The 13,629-nt window shown below is 28.3% G+C and overlaps 1 protein-coding gene across 1 annotated transcript in view; it reads left to right on the forward strand.

Moving 5' to 3' along the window:
* Positions 1-224: 224 nt before the first annotated feature.
* Positions 225-13,629, forward strand: part of LOC129959655 (poly [ADP-ribose] polymerase tankyrase-like) — a 237,337-nt gene continuing 223,932 nt past the window's right edge. The window contains exon 1 of the mRNA XM_056072543.1: positions 225-309. The gene's annotated coding sequence lies outside the window, so the exon portion shown is untranslated. The remainder of the gene's footprint in view (positions 310-13,629) is intronic.

Raw genomic sequence — 13,629 nt, forward strand, 5'->3', positions numbered from 1 at the left:
ATTCTCTCTCTTTTTTTTCTCTACTGAATCTTTAAAGAGGAAACAAACCTGTTGTGATCCAATGAAGGGGCCTGGAAGAGATCACCTCCAGACCACGTGGAGGTACAGGAAATGAAAAGTAGCCAAGCACATGTAGCAGTTTGTGTTGGAGTTGCTATAGAAACTGGGAGTGGTGACTTGAATGGTCCCAGCCCGAGTCTCTATTATTTGATAAGTGATGTGAACAGGAGAGTTCGCGCCGAGCGAACACTAACTTGCCATTATGGGCTAGCTACGAACTATTCTTTTTCTCGCCGTCCGATTCGAAAGGTAAGAAAACTTAGACGTGCCATCATCTTCTTTCATAGATTAAAACTTGCTTTCAGATCGGATAGAAACATCTCCCGCATTTCTCTGTATTTCTCACCGGTGATAAAAAGTTTTTTTTTTGTTTTCCTTTTTGTAGAAACACGCGTTCACTAGAAGGAGCCGTTAGTGTGTTTCGCTTTACTTGTATGTTCGGTTATGCTTACAAGAATGAGATGCTCAATTAACGTGCTCAACAAGTTTGTAAACAACTGAAAAATTTAATTTTTGTGATTGAAATAAAATTCGTTATACAAAGAAATAGTTAGCAGAAAGAATATTCTTCAGTTGATTTTTTTAAAAAAGAACTTATAAATACGAAATTAGAAAAAAAAAGTTTATGCATTCAGAAGTCATGGAATACATTCCACATATAATATATAAACATTTATAAATATTTTCTAAAAATATTCCTAGTATTATTATGAATTTATAACTATTTTTTTATATGATGGATTCGGAATCAATCAAGATTTGTTGCAAGAGAAACACGGAAGTTAATTTTTATTCTAAGTAACATTTATATTTATTTGCTGAAAATAATCTTTGCAACTGATTACTTCAATCGGATGATTGATACTGTATAAGCAAAATATATTAGAAGAGAAATACGGAAGTTAATTTCTATTCTTAGACAAATCTATAATTATCTATTGAAAATAACTTTTGTTGTATTATTTATTCGTGTTTGCATTTTTGGGTATTGATTCTGTATCAATGAACTGATATTATAGGATAAAAAACGATAGTTAATTTAAGTCTAGGAAACAACAAAAACAACAATAACAGACTATTGATACGATATAGTTAATTTAATAAAGAAAAATTATACCTCAATCCTTAATAGTCAGATCACTTAAAATTTTTGTATTATAAAATATTAAGATAAAAGTTTTGTGCTACGATTATTGTTAAAATATGTTTTAAATAATTCGCTATGACTTTGATTACATATGAATTAAATTTGAAGAAATGTTTTGACTGATATTGAAAATGAAACAAATCGAATAAATTTACATAGCTGAGAGTTGGAAATGAATGTGCAAACGATTCCGTAAGTTTTTCTGGAAGTAGCGTTCGTTTCAATATTATCAAAGCCATGCAAAAAAAGTTGTATAAAACCAAACTATTCTGAATTTCTTAAGGTTATTTTATTACTATTATTGCATAATAGTGAGAAACATCTAATTATATGCATATCGCTCTTCGAAATACCTATACTAGGAACTCATATAATTTCTGAAAATATTTATATATTAAATATTAAGCTTTGATTACCTTAATTCTTGGAAGAAGTATTTAAAAATATAATGTCTTAGAATTTATAATAATTAAAGAAATGTATATAAATTCAATTAATAATTATAATGATAAAAATATTAATAATATTATTTTTCCTATTCGTTTAGTTTTTAGGATATATTTACAATATTGTTATTGCTAATAGACTAACATAAGAAATGTTAAACTAGCATGCACTTTCATTAAACTATTTAAAATTTGAAGACATTTTCCTTGCATGGGATTATATTTAAAATGAATTTAATAGCTCAAAATAATTGCATTTGGAAAAAAGTAGCTGCATACAGATCAATTAGTTCTTTTTCAGATCACTTTTGTTTTTATAATTTCTGAACGAATAGCTTTGGAAAAATTAATTCTAATGTTTGCATGACAACGCGTTTTAATCATTGAAGTATCTTTGTTGATGACTGTTGCTGAAGTCTTTTCCATCCCTCTTTCTACTAAAATACTGTCAAAATAAAACAATAACTTTAATCACTTCAAAAATGTTTTTTTTTAATATAATATTTTTAAACCTTGTAAATAAATGGTTGAACTATTGCGTGCGGAATTCTATTAAGAAAAATTTTTTTAGGCAGTACATTTTAGTTTTAAAGCATACTGCTTTCGTTTGAAATAAGATTATGTATTTTAAAGTATTTAAATAGTTTTGATATTTTTAAAGATATTTATATTTAATTATAGGTATAATAATAAAATCAGAATGTGAAACTGAGATGTTTGAAAGCATTTAATTTCTCTGGATTCAACCTTTTCACAACACATTTGAGTATTTTTATTTTTAATTAAAGTGAAAGCTAATGTAATGTGTAGGTGTTTTGACTTCATTCTTCTAAAGGTTTAAGTATGTTTACGAAGAGGAATGTTCAAATAAGTTACTTACATTAAATATAAAGCTTATCATTAAAGACTTAGGTCGAAAGAGGATTATTTCGTTTCTCTTATATTACGCGTTAATGAGGAAAATGGAAGTTTATTAATTTAATAAGGCATAATGAAATATTTTTCAGTTTTGCTTAGAAAGTATTACAACGCCAAAGAAGAATAAAACATACATAATAAAATATATAATTTTCATGAAAATGAATTAATTTCAATGGACTGTTGGGCAAATGCCATGATACGCTCAACTTTCAAGAAGATTATTTTTAATAATTTTCTGATTTATAATTAGAAAATGTTACAATGCAAAAGTGAATAAAGTTGTTTCTTGAATTACTTATTTTTAGTGGAAGTTAATATTTGCTACAGAATATCTGTGTATCTACTGTATATCTGTACTGCATCGTTAAAAATGTTAAGAAAATTAATAAATATTGATTTATGTTCATAATTAGACAAAATACTTAAAAATGTAGAAAAAATGAAACTGTGAAAATTAAAATCATTTTAAAATTTAGCTAATACCAACTAACCATCTCTCTTATTTGCAAGTAGTTTAAAAGTTGATATTAGAATTCAATTTCAAAAGGTAATATTTTAGGTTTTAATTCATGAAACAATGTTGAAGTGAAGTTTGAAACATATCAATCTGACATCATTTTCAAGAAATGCAGTTCTGAGCAAGCAAACGATGTATGCTTTAATGCGGTGTGGTCATTTAAATAATTTAATAACAAAAGTTATCTGTAAAAACATGGTAAGACAATAAAATAGTCTTTTCGGAGAAATTATTAGAGAAGAAAAGATATTACTACTTTTCTTGTGCCCTATTGCCTTGCAATTTTCCCATTTTGAACAAGGTCACACAAAATTGGTAAATATTTCACTATGTCTAATGCTTTATATATTTTAATATTTCCTTTGAAAAGTAAATGTCACAAAATATAAAATGCAAATTTCTCTTAGAGATAATATTTGTCTATTTAACAACTTTTAACTCAATATGTCTCCGAAAAGAGTTCCCTTCAAATGAATAATATTTTTAATATTTTTTAATTTCATACTGAAAATTTCAATAATAATGCAAATTTTGTTGACAGTAGCTACTATGAATAAGATTTAAAAATTAAATTTAGCAGACTTTCTCAGTTTTTTCCTGATTTAAATATTTCTTTCAAGTCAGAGAATATCTTGTGAACTTGTATCAATATTAGGATTAGTTTTCGTATTATAGCTTGTCTACTGCTTATATTTTTATCACGAAACATTAAGAGTTATAATTGCGTGATGTTATATATATATATATATATATATATATAAAATTCATTTTAGGGAAATCAGATTGAAAATTTAAAAATAATCAGGTATATACTTTACAAATAGATGTCTTGATGTTTCTGTTTTAACAGTTGAAATTATTGTCATTTTTAATCATTACATTATTTTGTAATTTTACAATTTATAAAATCAGTTCTAAAACAGTATGCAACACTAAAAAAAATTTAGTTTTTTTAAAAAAAGTTTCTATTTTACAAAAAATGATTGGCTTAATATTTTTAAAATTGAGTGAAAAAAAATCGCTGGAGGAAAATTAAAACAACTGGAAACTTCTTTAGATTCAAATTATATGACAATCTGATTAATTTATTGTTAACTTGTTGAGCGAATCCAGTCATCTTTGAATGATAGAAATACCTGTTGATATATTACTATCTTACTACGGTTTACTTACGGTTCCAGTTTTAAAACTATTAAAAATATTCTTTTTTTTTAATCATACGCTTTGGAAGTTTAATCATACGCTTTGGAAGTCCGGTCATTTTAACATCATGTACGGGATACAAATGTTTCAGATTTACGTTGATTTTTCAACTACTGATACCATGTTTTGCCTCAGTTACTTTCAAAGATAAGAAATTAAACATATGCTTTAAATAAAGATTTTTCATAAATACTTTTCTTTTTAGCATTTTCCATACTCTTAAGTGAACATTTATATGACGAATGAAAAATTCATTAAGATATATCTTAAGGTGGCTGAACAGGAATTTTTTATCTTAATAGATTACCTTAGTCACTTTATCAATAGATTACCTTAGTCACTTTATCAATATATTACCTTAGTCACTTTATCAATAGATTACCTTAGTCACTTTATCAATAGATTACCTTAGTCACTTTATCAATAGATTACCTTAGTCACTTTGTCAATAGATTACTTAAGTATTTCTTGTCAACTATCTGAAGCTATTAGTCTCCCCTTTTTATCGCAACATTTACCTTAACTTAGATTAATGTCCTACTTAGAATCAACTCGAGGGTTAATTTAGGTTTCATAATTTTGAGTCCTGATCAAATGGCGAGAACGACACTTGAACAGGCTTTAGATAGATTTAACTCGAATGGAATTTATGGAATCGAGTTTCGCGTAGAAATACTATTTTTGGAGCCGAAATTCTGCCACATGGTCTCTAAAGCATTCCAATGATATGCTATAACACAATGATAAAAAGAAATTCAGAATGATGAGAATATCCTACAAATTAGATTCATAAGGAAAGGAAGTTCTGCTTATTTACAGGTTGAATAGTTTGCCATTCTCGTATGTAAAGGAAAAAAATAACCCACTGTTCAACACTCTGTAACATAACATTCTTCTGTAATATTCTCTGTAACATAACAAATCTTTTCTTCTGTACAGCACAATGTAATTCAAGCATTCCCAAAACTTGAGAAATAAATATGTTTTTTACATGAGCCATTTCAAAAAATTCATTTCCATTTATCAGCATAATTTTACTGATTTCAGTTCTTCGGATTTTTCACTTCAAGGAAGGTCCACATCAATTTCAGATATGTCATGATCCACTTTAAAGTTTCTCGAATAAAGTTTTGCAAGATGTGAATTAGCTCAAGAAATCAAAATTTGATTTAAAAATAAATTTATCAATGTTTAAAAAAATGAAAATGTATAGCTAATTCTGAAATTAGAAAATAATGTAATAAATGAACTGAAAAACATCATGATCAAAAAACGGATTCCTTGAGACGTTTTGATTTCTTTTAGCTGCATGTCTTATTAGAAGATCATGGATTGAGTTACAGAGCCAGAAAAAATTCTTTATGTGTTCCAGTCTGGTACAAATCCCGAAACAACTGTCCTTTAATAGCTGTAGTGAAGAAATTTGGAAATAAGCAACTTGCCAGATGATGTCATCTAAACATGTAAATCAGAGTCTTGAGACTATGCTAGTCAGTCTGGTCTTATAATTAGAGGACTGTGATTAGAGTTCCACAGCCAGAGAAGATTTTCAATGTGTTTCAGTCTGGTACAAATCACGAAACAGCTGTCCATTAATAGGTGTGATGAAAAAATTCAGAAAGAAACAACTCGCCAGATGATGTTATCTAAACTTGTAAATCAGAATCTCGAGACTATGCTGGTCAGTCTGATTTTGTGATTAGAAGATCACAATTAGAGTTACAGTGCCAGCATTGATTCGCTATGAGTACCAGCCTGGTACAAATCACGAAACAGTTGTCCTTTAATAAGTGTGGTGAAGAAATTTGGAAATAAGCAACTTGCTAGATGATGTCATCTAAACATATAAATCAGAATTTCAAGACTATGCTGGTCAATAAACGACTACGATCAGAGTTCCAGTGCCAACAATGATTCGTTATGCGTGTCATTCTGGTACAAATTGCAAAACAAACATCCTTTAATAAGGGTGGTGAAGAAATTTGAAAAGAAGTGGTTCGCCAGATGATACCATTTAAATATGGTTTAGAATGTTGAGGCTATGTCTAATTGTATTCGCTTCATTATTTTATTTATATAACTCTCATTTGCTTCACCTACTTATCCAAAATAATATACCACGCATGAAAGAATTCGTCTCATTAGCTCCAAAATAGAGAATTAATCAAACAAATGGAATCTTGGAACAGAGCGCTTAGTTGGGGAAAGTCACGATGCAAAAGACGTGTCGCAATGATGTTTTTTAAAAGCAATACACTTTCTACATGCCAAATCGATATCTTTCCAAATTGAGGTAATTTGGAACAAAAACTGATCAGCACGAAGGAAAAAATAGCGGATTTGTGTTTTGTTTTCTTATGTCCAAAGATTCGTCAAAAAATCTTTAAGTGAGTACAGTGGTTTTTTTTAAGGACAACACAGTATCATTTTATAAGAAAGTCTGGTAATAACCTTCCTTTCATTAGTAAGATGAAAAAAATTGTGACTAGGTACTTGATCAGATGTCACCTAACTAAGGATCAAAATTGCGAGATTATCCCTAATAGCTTTCAGCTAATTATCTCCCGAACAGAGTATTAAATAGATTAAACCTTCATGTATACGTCGCATTGATGTTCTCGTAATTTCAGGTAATTATGACCGAAACCTGATCGTCACGAAAGAGAAAGACGTGGATTTGCGTCTTATTTTCTGAAATACAAAATTTACTCGGAACAGCATCTTAATAAGCAAATTAAAATTTCATGTGTAATTAAATGTTTCATTAGAGCCTTATCGCGATGAGAAAGAAGTGTTTAAATTATGATTTTTGAAACTTAAAATAAAGCTAAAACTTGTTTAGAATGAAGCAGAAAGATGTGGACATAATCTTGTTACTTTCGTATATGATATCTGTCAGATAAATAGCAATCCAAAGCAAGTGCTGTCCAAAATTATTGTATTGATTTCAGCTTAGCGTTCAGAGATATATCAGGTTTTATTTGGCGATTTTTGTCAAATAAACGACCCATTTGAACTGTTTATTTTTTTCTTGGAAGTCTTGGGAAAATATATCGTCCACATACTATCGGAAACGCCGACGGTCAGCTCACAGGGAACTCCCGCGAGAGAGATGACCATTGGCCGGTTCTTTCCTCCCGGGGTTGTTGTGAGAGGCGATAAACGTCACTGGACTCGATCAATTGAAAAGAAAACATTTTATGTTGTATTAAGATAGAAATGAGCTAAATTTCAGATATCGAATTTTTTTCATGTTTGATAAAATTCGGAGTAGATCAAATCAACATTAAAAAATGTTATTTCACATAATGATGGTATTATCTATACACAATGCCATCATACTAAATTTTTTTGGTATAGAAAATAGGCCTAGTCCTCCAAAAGTAAATCTATGCGATTCAATAATTCATTTTATATTTAAAATACATGCAACAAAGCTCAAATTAATTATCTGTAAGATTACAGATTATTTTTATTTGTTTACGCATCCTCCAATTTCAAAATGTTTACCTACTGAAATTATTTTTAGTGATAACACCTACTTTCAAAATTAAATTATGATTTTCGAAGTCATATTAATTTTGTAAGATACAAAATTTAAATGATTTGAATAAATGTCTATGAGTTATAAGCCTCCAGATTTACAGCTTTATTATTTGAACAGAATTTCTAAGTTTATACATGCCTTTAAGTATTTCATTTGATTCATTTTTTTATATATAAACACTAAAATTCTCGGGAAAAATACATTTATTTTTGAAATGAGAATGATATAGCAATGATTAATTATTTTATTATTATAAATTATATATTCCTTAAATATTTGGAAACAGATATTTCTAGTGATTTTTTGTGATTTGATGTAAGTAACAACTGACCCAAAACCATGATGTAACATTTCTGCTTTCTCTAGTTTCTTTTGCTTCTTTAATTCTAAAATATTCTGCAAAATTAAACTTAGATTTTCTTTTTGCATATTTTTACATTGAGTTTAGTACTGTTTGGTCTGGTGATAGAATCTCGTATCAATCCTTCAAGCTCTTATTTCATCCAATCATGGGCCAATAAACATCATAAAACAAATATCTTTGGAAGCCTCCATTTGGAGGACTTTGAACATAAGATGAGACATGATATAGAATTTTGAGTGATGACTTAATTGCTTAATTTTGATTTCTTGGCAATAATATTGAAGAATTACTTCTAACTCCAGAGTGGTTTATAAATATTTTCAGAAGCTTTCATTTGGAGGATTCTCATCTTAAAATGTTGACATGTTATGGAATTTTTAATGTTGACTTAATAGATTTAATTTTGATTTCTTGACAGTAATAGTAAAGTGTTACTTCTGACCTCAGATTAGCTCTCAAATATCTTTGGAAGCCTCCATTTGACGGAGTTTCAATCTAAGATGTTGGCATGATATAGAATTTTGAATGCTGACTTAATTAACTTTAATGTTGACTTAATTAATTTTAATGTTGACTTAATTAATTGATTTAATTTTTGATTTCTTGAAAGTAATATTGAAGCATTACTTCTAACCATAAAGTGATTTAAAAATATCTCTGGAAGCCTTTATAATGATGTGATTGATGAAGGTTTTAGCTCGGATGTTACCATCGTTAACTAAGTATATCTCATAATTACGATCTTCCTAACTATAGTTTATAATTTAGCTTTAAAATGGATCATAATATAACAAATTTGTCAAAAAAAGTGTAGTAAAATTTTTATTTCTTTGTTATTATTATGTGAGTTTTTTTTAGACTTTTTGTCCTAGATGATACCGGTTGTTGTTGTTGCTCAAGCTATTGTAGCTTATCAAATTTTTTCCAAAATAGATTCTTCTAGTATTTCAATTTACCTGAAAGTCATGTTTTTGAATTAAGTGACGAAAAGCCACACAATATATTTTTCGACTTCCTGAAGTCTTTCACATTGTTGTATTACATATTGTATGCATTGCGACAGCTGAAAAGAGTTTTAGACAATCCGCCCACAAGAAAGGAAAATTGCAATCAATTGAAGATAAGTCTAGACTGGAATGTTGGGTGTGGCAATTTTTTATTTTCTCAGAATTCCAAATTTTTACCTTGGGTCGCTGCAGGTTTTGTATTGCCAAAATATTCATTTTGAGTTCGTTAGAACAGAAAGTTTATTTTTACAATACATACAGGAAACCCCCATATAACACGATACAATCACCTAATGCAAGAAAGGAAAGGGTGGATATGTACCGATAATTAAAACACCTCATTGCGTTTTTATGTTTGAGTGAAATACATTTTTAAAAGCTTAGCTATATTTTTATATTACAAAATCATATAGACATTTTTTGGTGAAAATATATTTTCAAATAGATCGAATTCAGAGAACATGGCATACTAGAGATGTTGGTGAATTCCACGTATTTTTTATATCGAATTATAACACTTATGAAGGATTGTTTTTAGTGGATAGATTAGTGTTAAGTGACAGTTCAATAAAGCAGTATATTTATAAAATATTTTAGATGTTAAAATATACTTGAACAAGAGAAGATTTCCCATTTGCAGCTTTTTTTAATTTAAAACATATTATTGTTAGCAGTTATAGAAATACATTATATGAAAAGAAGCAGCCTTGTAAAATCTTTATAGTGTTAGTGGGAAAACCTTAATTTATTCTGCAATTTGTCAAATTTCTCTCTTCTGATACAAGGAAAAAAATAATTCTGTATTTATTAACAATATAATCTATTTGTTATTTTTTTTAAAAAGAAGTTACAATGAATTAAAGAAGTTAATTAAACTGTACAGATGCATCTCTCATGAATAACAAATTACTTGTTAAAAAAAAAGAAGATATTTCAATATTCAATATGCTTAATGCTGAGGAATTAAAGTAATTACCATTTGTTATGTCAGTACTTATCAATATATATATTGATAGTTATATATACAATGTTCAACCTTTAAAGTAACATAAACAAACTTAATTATGAAGTTTATTTGTTGTTAAAATGTTATTGTTGCAATGTATGAATTTCAATTTTAAGAATTTGAAATATTTTGATTGCATTAAAATATACTTCCGTTCTTCTCTAAATTCGAAACTTAGTTATTAAAAATCCTCCAAAGGATATTTTGTTTTAGATAGCAGTTATACCGATGAGATTGATTTGTAATTTGACTAGAATTATCAGAATTGGTAGAAACGAAACGAAATATTTCCTTAAAACATGGACTGAGAAAATTGCATGAATAGTTTGATTGATATTTTGTCATGTAAATATGATAACCGAAAGCAGATAAACGAAGCAGAAAATATGTATGAAATAGCATCTTGAAATGCGGAATAAAAACATGGAATCTGTTGATTTATATAGCAGTTATACAGATGAGATTGATTTGTAATTTGACTAGAATTATCAGAATTGGTAGAAACGAACCGAAATATTTCCTTAAAACATGGACTGAAAAAATTGCATGAATAGTTTGATTGATATTTTGTCATGTAAATATGATGACCGAAAGCAGATAACCGAAGCAGAAAATATGTATGAAATAGCATCTTGAAATGCGGAATAAAAACATGGAATCTGTTGATTTAGATAGCAGTTATACAGATGAGATTGATTTGTAATTTGACTAGAATTATCAGAATTGGTAGAAACGAACCGAAATATTTCATTAAAACATGGACTGAAAAAATTGCATGAATAGTTTGATTGATATTTTGTCATGTAAATATGATAACCGAAAGCAGATAACCGAAGCAGAAAATATGTATGAAATAGCATCTTGAAATGCGGAATAAAAACATGGAATCTGTGTAGCTTTCCAAACTCTGAAACACTGAATTGAGCGGAAAGTTATTTTACAAAGTTTACATTGAAATTTATTATTTTAATTTTTATATTACATGTGTTTGTTTCACGCTGATATATTAATCTTTTCTTATAAAAATATCTCCCACGAACATAAAATATAATATCAAAAATCAAGGGGAAACTTTTATTTATTTTTTTTTTTGCGTACATATCTTTTTCATAAAGCATTTGATCTGAAGTTTTAAAGGACGGTCGTGGTCACCTAGTGGTTAGATCTAGCTTCTTGGTCAGAGGACTCTAGGCTCGAAACCTCATTCCATTAAAGATCCATTGGAAAAGTGTGTTTGGAACATGTCAAAACTGCCTTCGCGGCTCAATCACCTTTCTGCTAGTATGGCGTGAAGTCTTGGAGAAAGGCAGCCAGCTCATGTACCTTCCTCTTCACCTGATTGCGGCTTAAAACTCCTGATCGGTTTGTATAATTAGATTAACTTTGATTCAACAACAAACACCAAAAATTTCTCTCAAAAACATTCAATTTTATTGTAAAAGAATAATTAAAGGTATATTATTAGAATGCTTATTGCCACTTTTTAAGATGTATAAAAGGACATGATTAGATTGTAAGTAGTTTTTAAACTGAAATTAAATTCATGGGATTATTGTCCTCTCGAGTTTTTGTATACTTCTATAATATGAATCTTTCTACATTCAGTTTCGTTACATATTGAAGATGACAGAGAATTTCAACTTCTTCCCGAAGATGGAACAAGTCCAAAATTTCATTCAGACCTACAGCTTTGATCATCGAGCAGGTTCAAAATTTCACTCAGATGTACAGTTTTGATGATCTATCAAGTCCAAACTTTCACTCAGATGTACAGTTTTGATGATCTATCAAGTCCAAACTTTCACTCAGATGTACAGTTTTGATGATCTATCAAGTCCAAACTTTCACTCAGATGTACAGTTTTGATGATCTATCAAGTCCAAAGTTTCACTCAGATCTGCAGTTTTGACGTTATTAATTAAAATTAATTTCACCATAAGTCAAATTTAATTTTTTAACTTGTTGTGTGTTTGAGCCCGTGTTCACATGTTTATGAATGACCATACCTACAGGCATTCGACCATTTGACATTTTGGTGTACATTTTATGACAGAGCTTCAATTATGGTGACAGAACCATTGCCAAATTTCATCCTATTAGCTTCTAGAGCTTTTATGTTAGCTACTTGCATTTCGGTAGACAGATTTCCCGCTGATAAATTTCATCCAAAATCTGATAGATCTTTAAAATAATGATGAGAAGATGGCAAATAAGAGAGGTAGATATATTTTCAAAAAATAAATTTCTCGAATTAGTGAACGTTAAAAATGAAGAGTTTCATCAAACAATCAAGGATGAATATTTTAAAGATTAGATTATTTTCGCTTTATATATGAAAAAAAAAATTCAGAGGTTTGTTATTTGTTATTGTTATAATTTTGTATTTGTTATTTGTTATTGTTTTGATTTAATGTCAAAAATTATTGAAAAGCGCTAAAAATTATTCTGTAAAATTTGTATATCTTATGCTTTTAAGCCAACTCCTAGACACTTTTACAATTCTTTGCAATCAAATTTCTATGTATCTTCAAAAGCGATACTTTTCAGAAATATATGAATAAACGATTAAAACTTCTATAACTCTTCTTCATCAGCACTTTATTTATTAAATAAATAACTTATTTAGGCATATTTGAAGATTTCTTATTTTAACTACAGATTAAAATGAAATTATTTTAAAGACTATTAAATGTTTTAAAATTTATCTCCATGTTAAAGAATGATGGTTTATATTCATCTTGAGTGTCTATAACGGTAATCTGGTATTATTTTAAATAATTTGGTGTTAAAGAACGATTTATAAATGATGAGCTAAATTCTAATGAACTTAAACGTAATTTGACATTAAATGTTAATATTCAAATAACTTATTCATAATATGAATATCGTTATTTCCAATGTAATACAATTTATCATATTAATGTATTTCATTTTCAAGACAATTTTGTTTTGTTATGAATAAAAATTTTATGAAATAAAAAATTTAAATCTTCGAGCTATAAGAATTATCTCTTTATTTGAAGTATTTTTCATATGATTTAATTATATTCTCCAGGATTCTCATTTTGAAGTATTTCTGATGTACTCTAGAATAGAATATTTACTTTGATTTCGTTTGATATGTAGTCTAGCTCTCCAATATTTATTCCATTACTAGTCTAAAGCTTCAATAAAAGAAAGGAGAATAAAGCATAAAAATGAGAATATAAATGATTCAAAAAGTGTAGAAACTGCATTACAGAAATTGCATTCTACCTGGAAAACTTTTAAAGTGCACTTTAAATAGGTATTCTGCACTTCGAGCTTTACTTGACTTATTCCCTGACAAAAATGTATTTGAAGAAGCATTTATTCAAAAGTCAGAAAGAAGAGAATCGTAAGAAGTCTATTTAATAAAACATACATTCAAAG

The sequence above is a fragment of the Argiope bruennichi genome, chromosome X2 (genome assembly GCF_947563725.1).
Source record: "Argiope bruennichi chromosome X2, qqArgBrue1.1, whole genome shotgun sequence".
In the NCBI taxonomy this organism is placed as follows: Eukaryota; Metazoa; Arthropoda; class Arachnida; order Araneae; family Araneidae; genus Argiope; species Argiope bruennichi.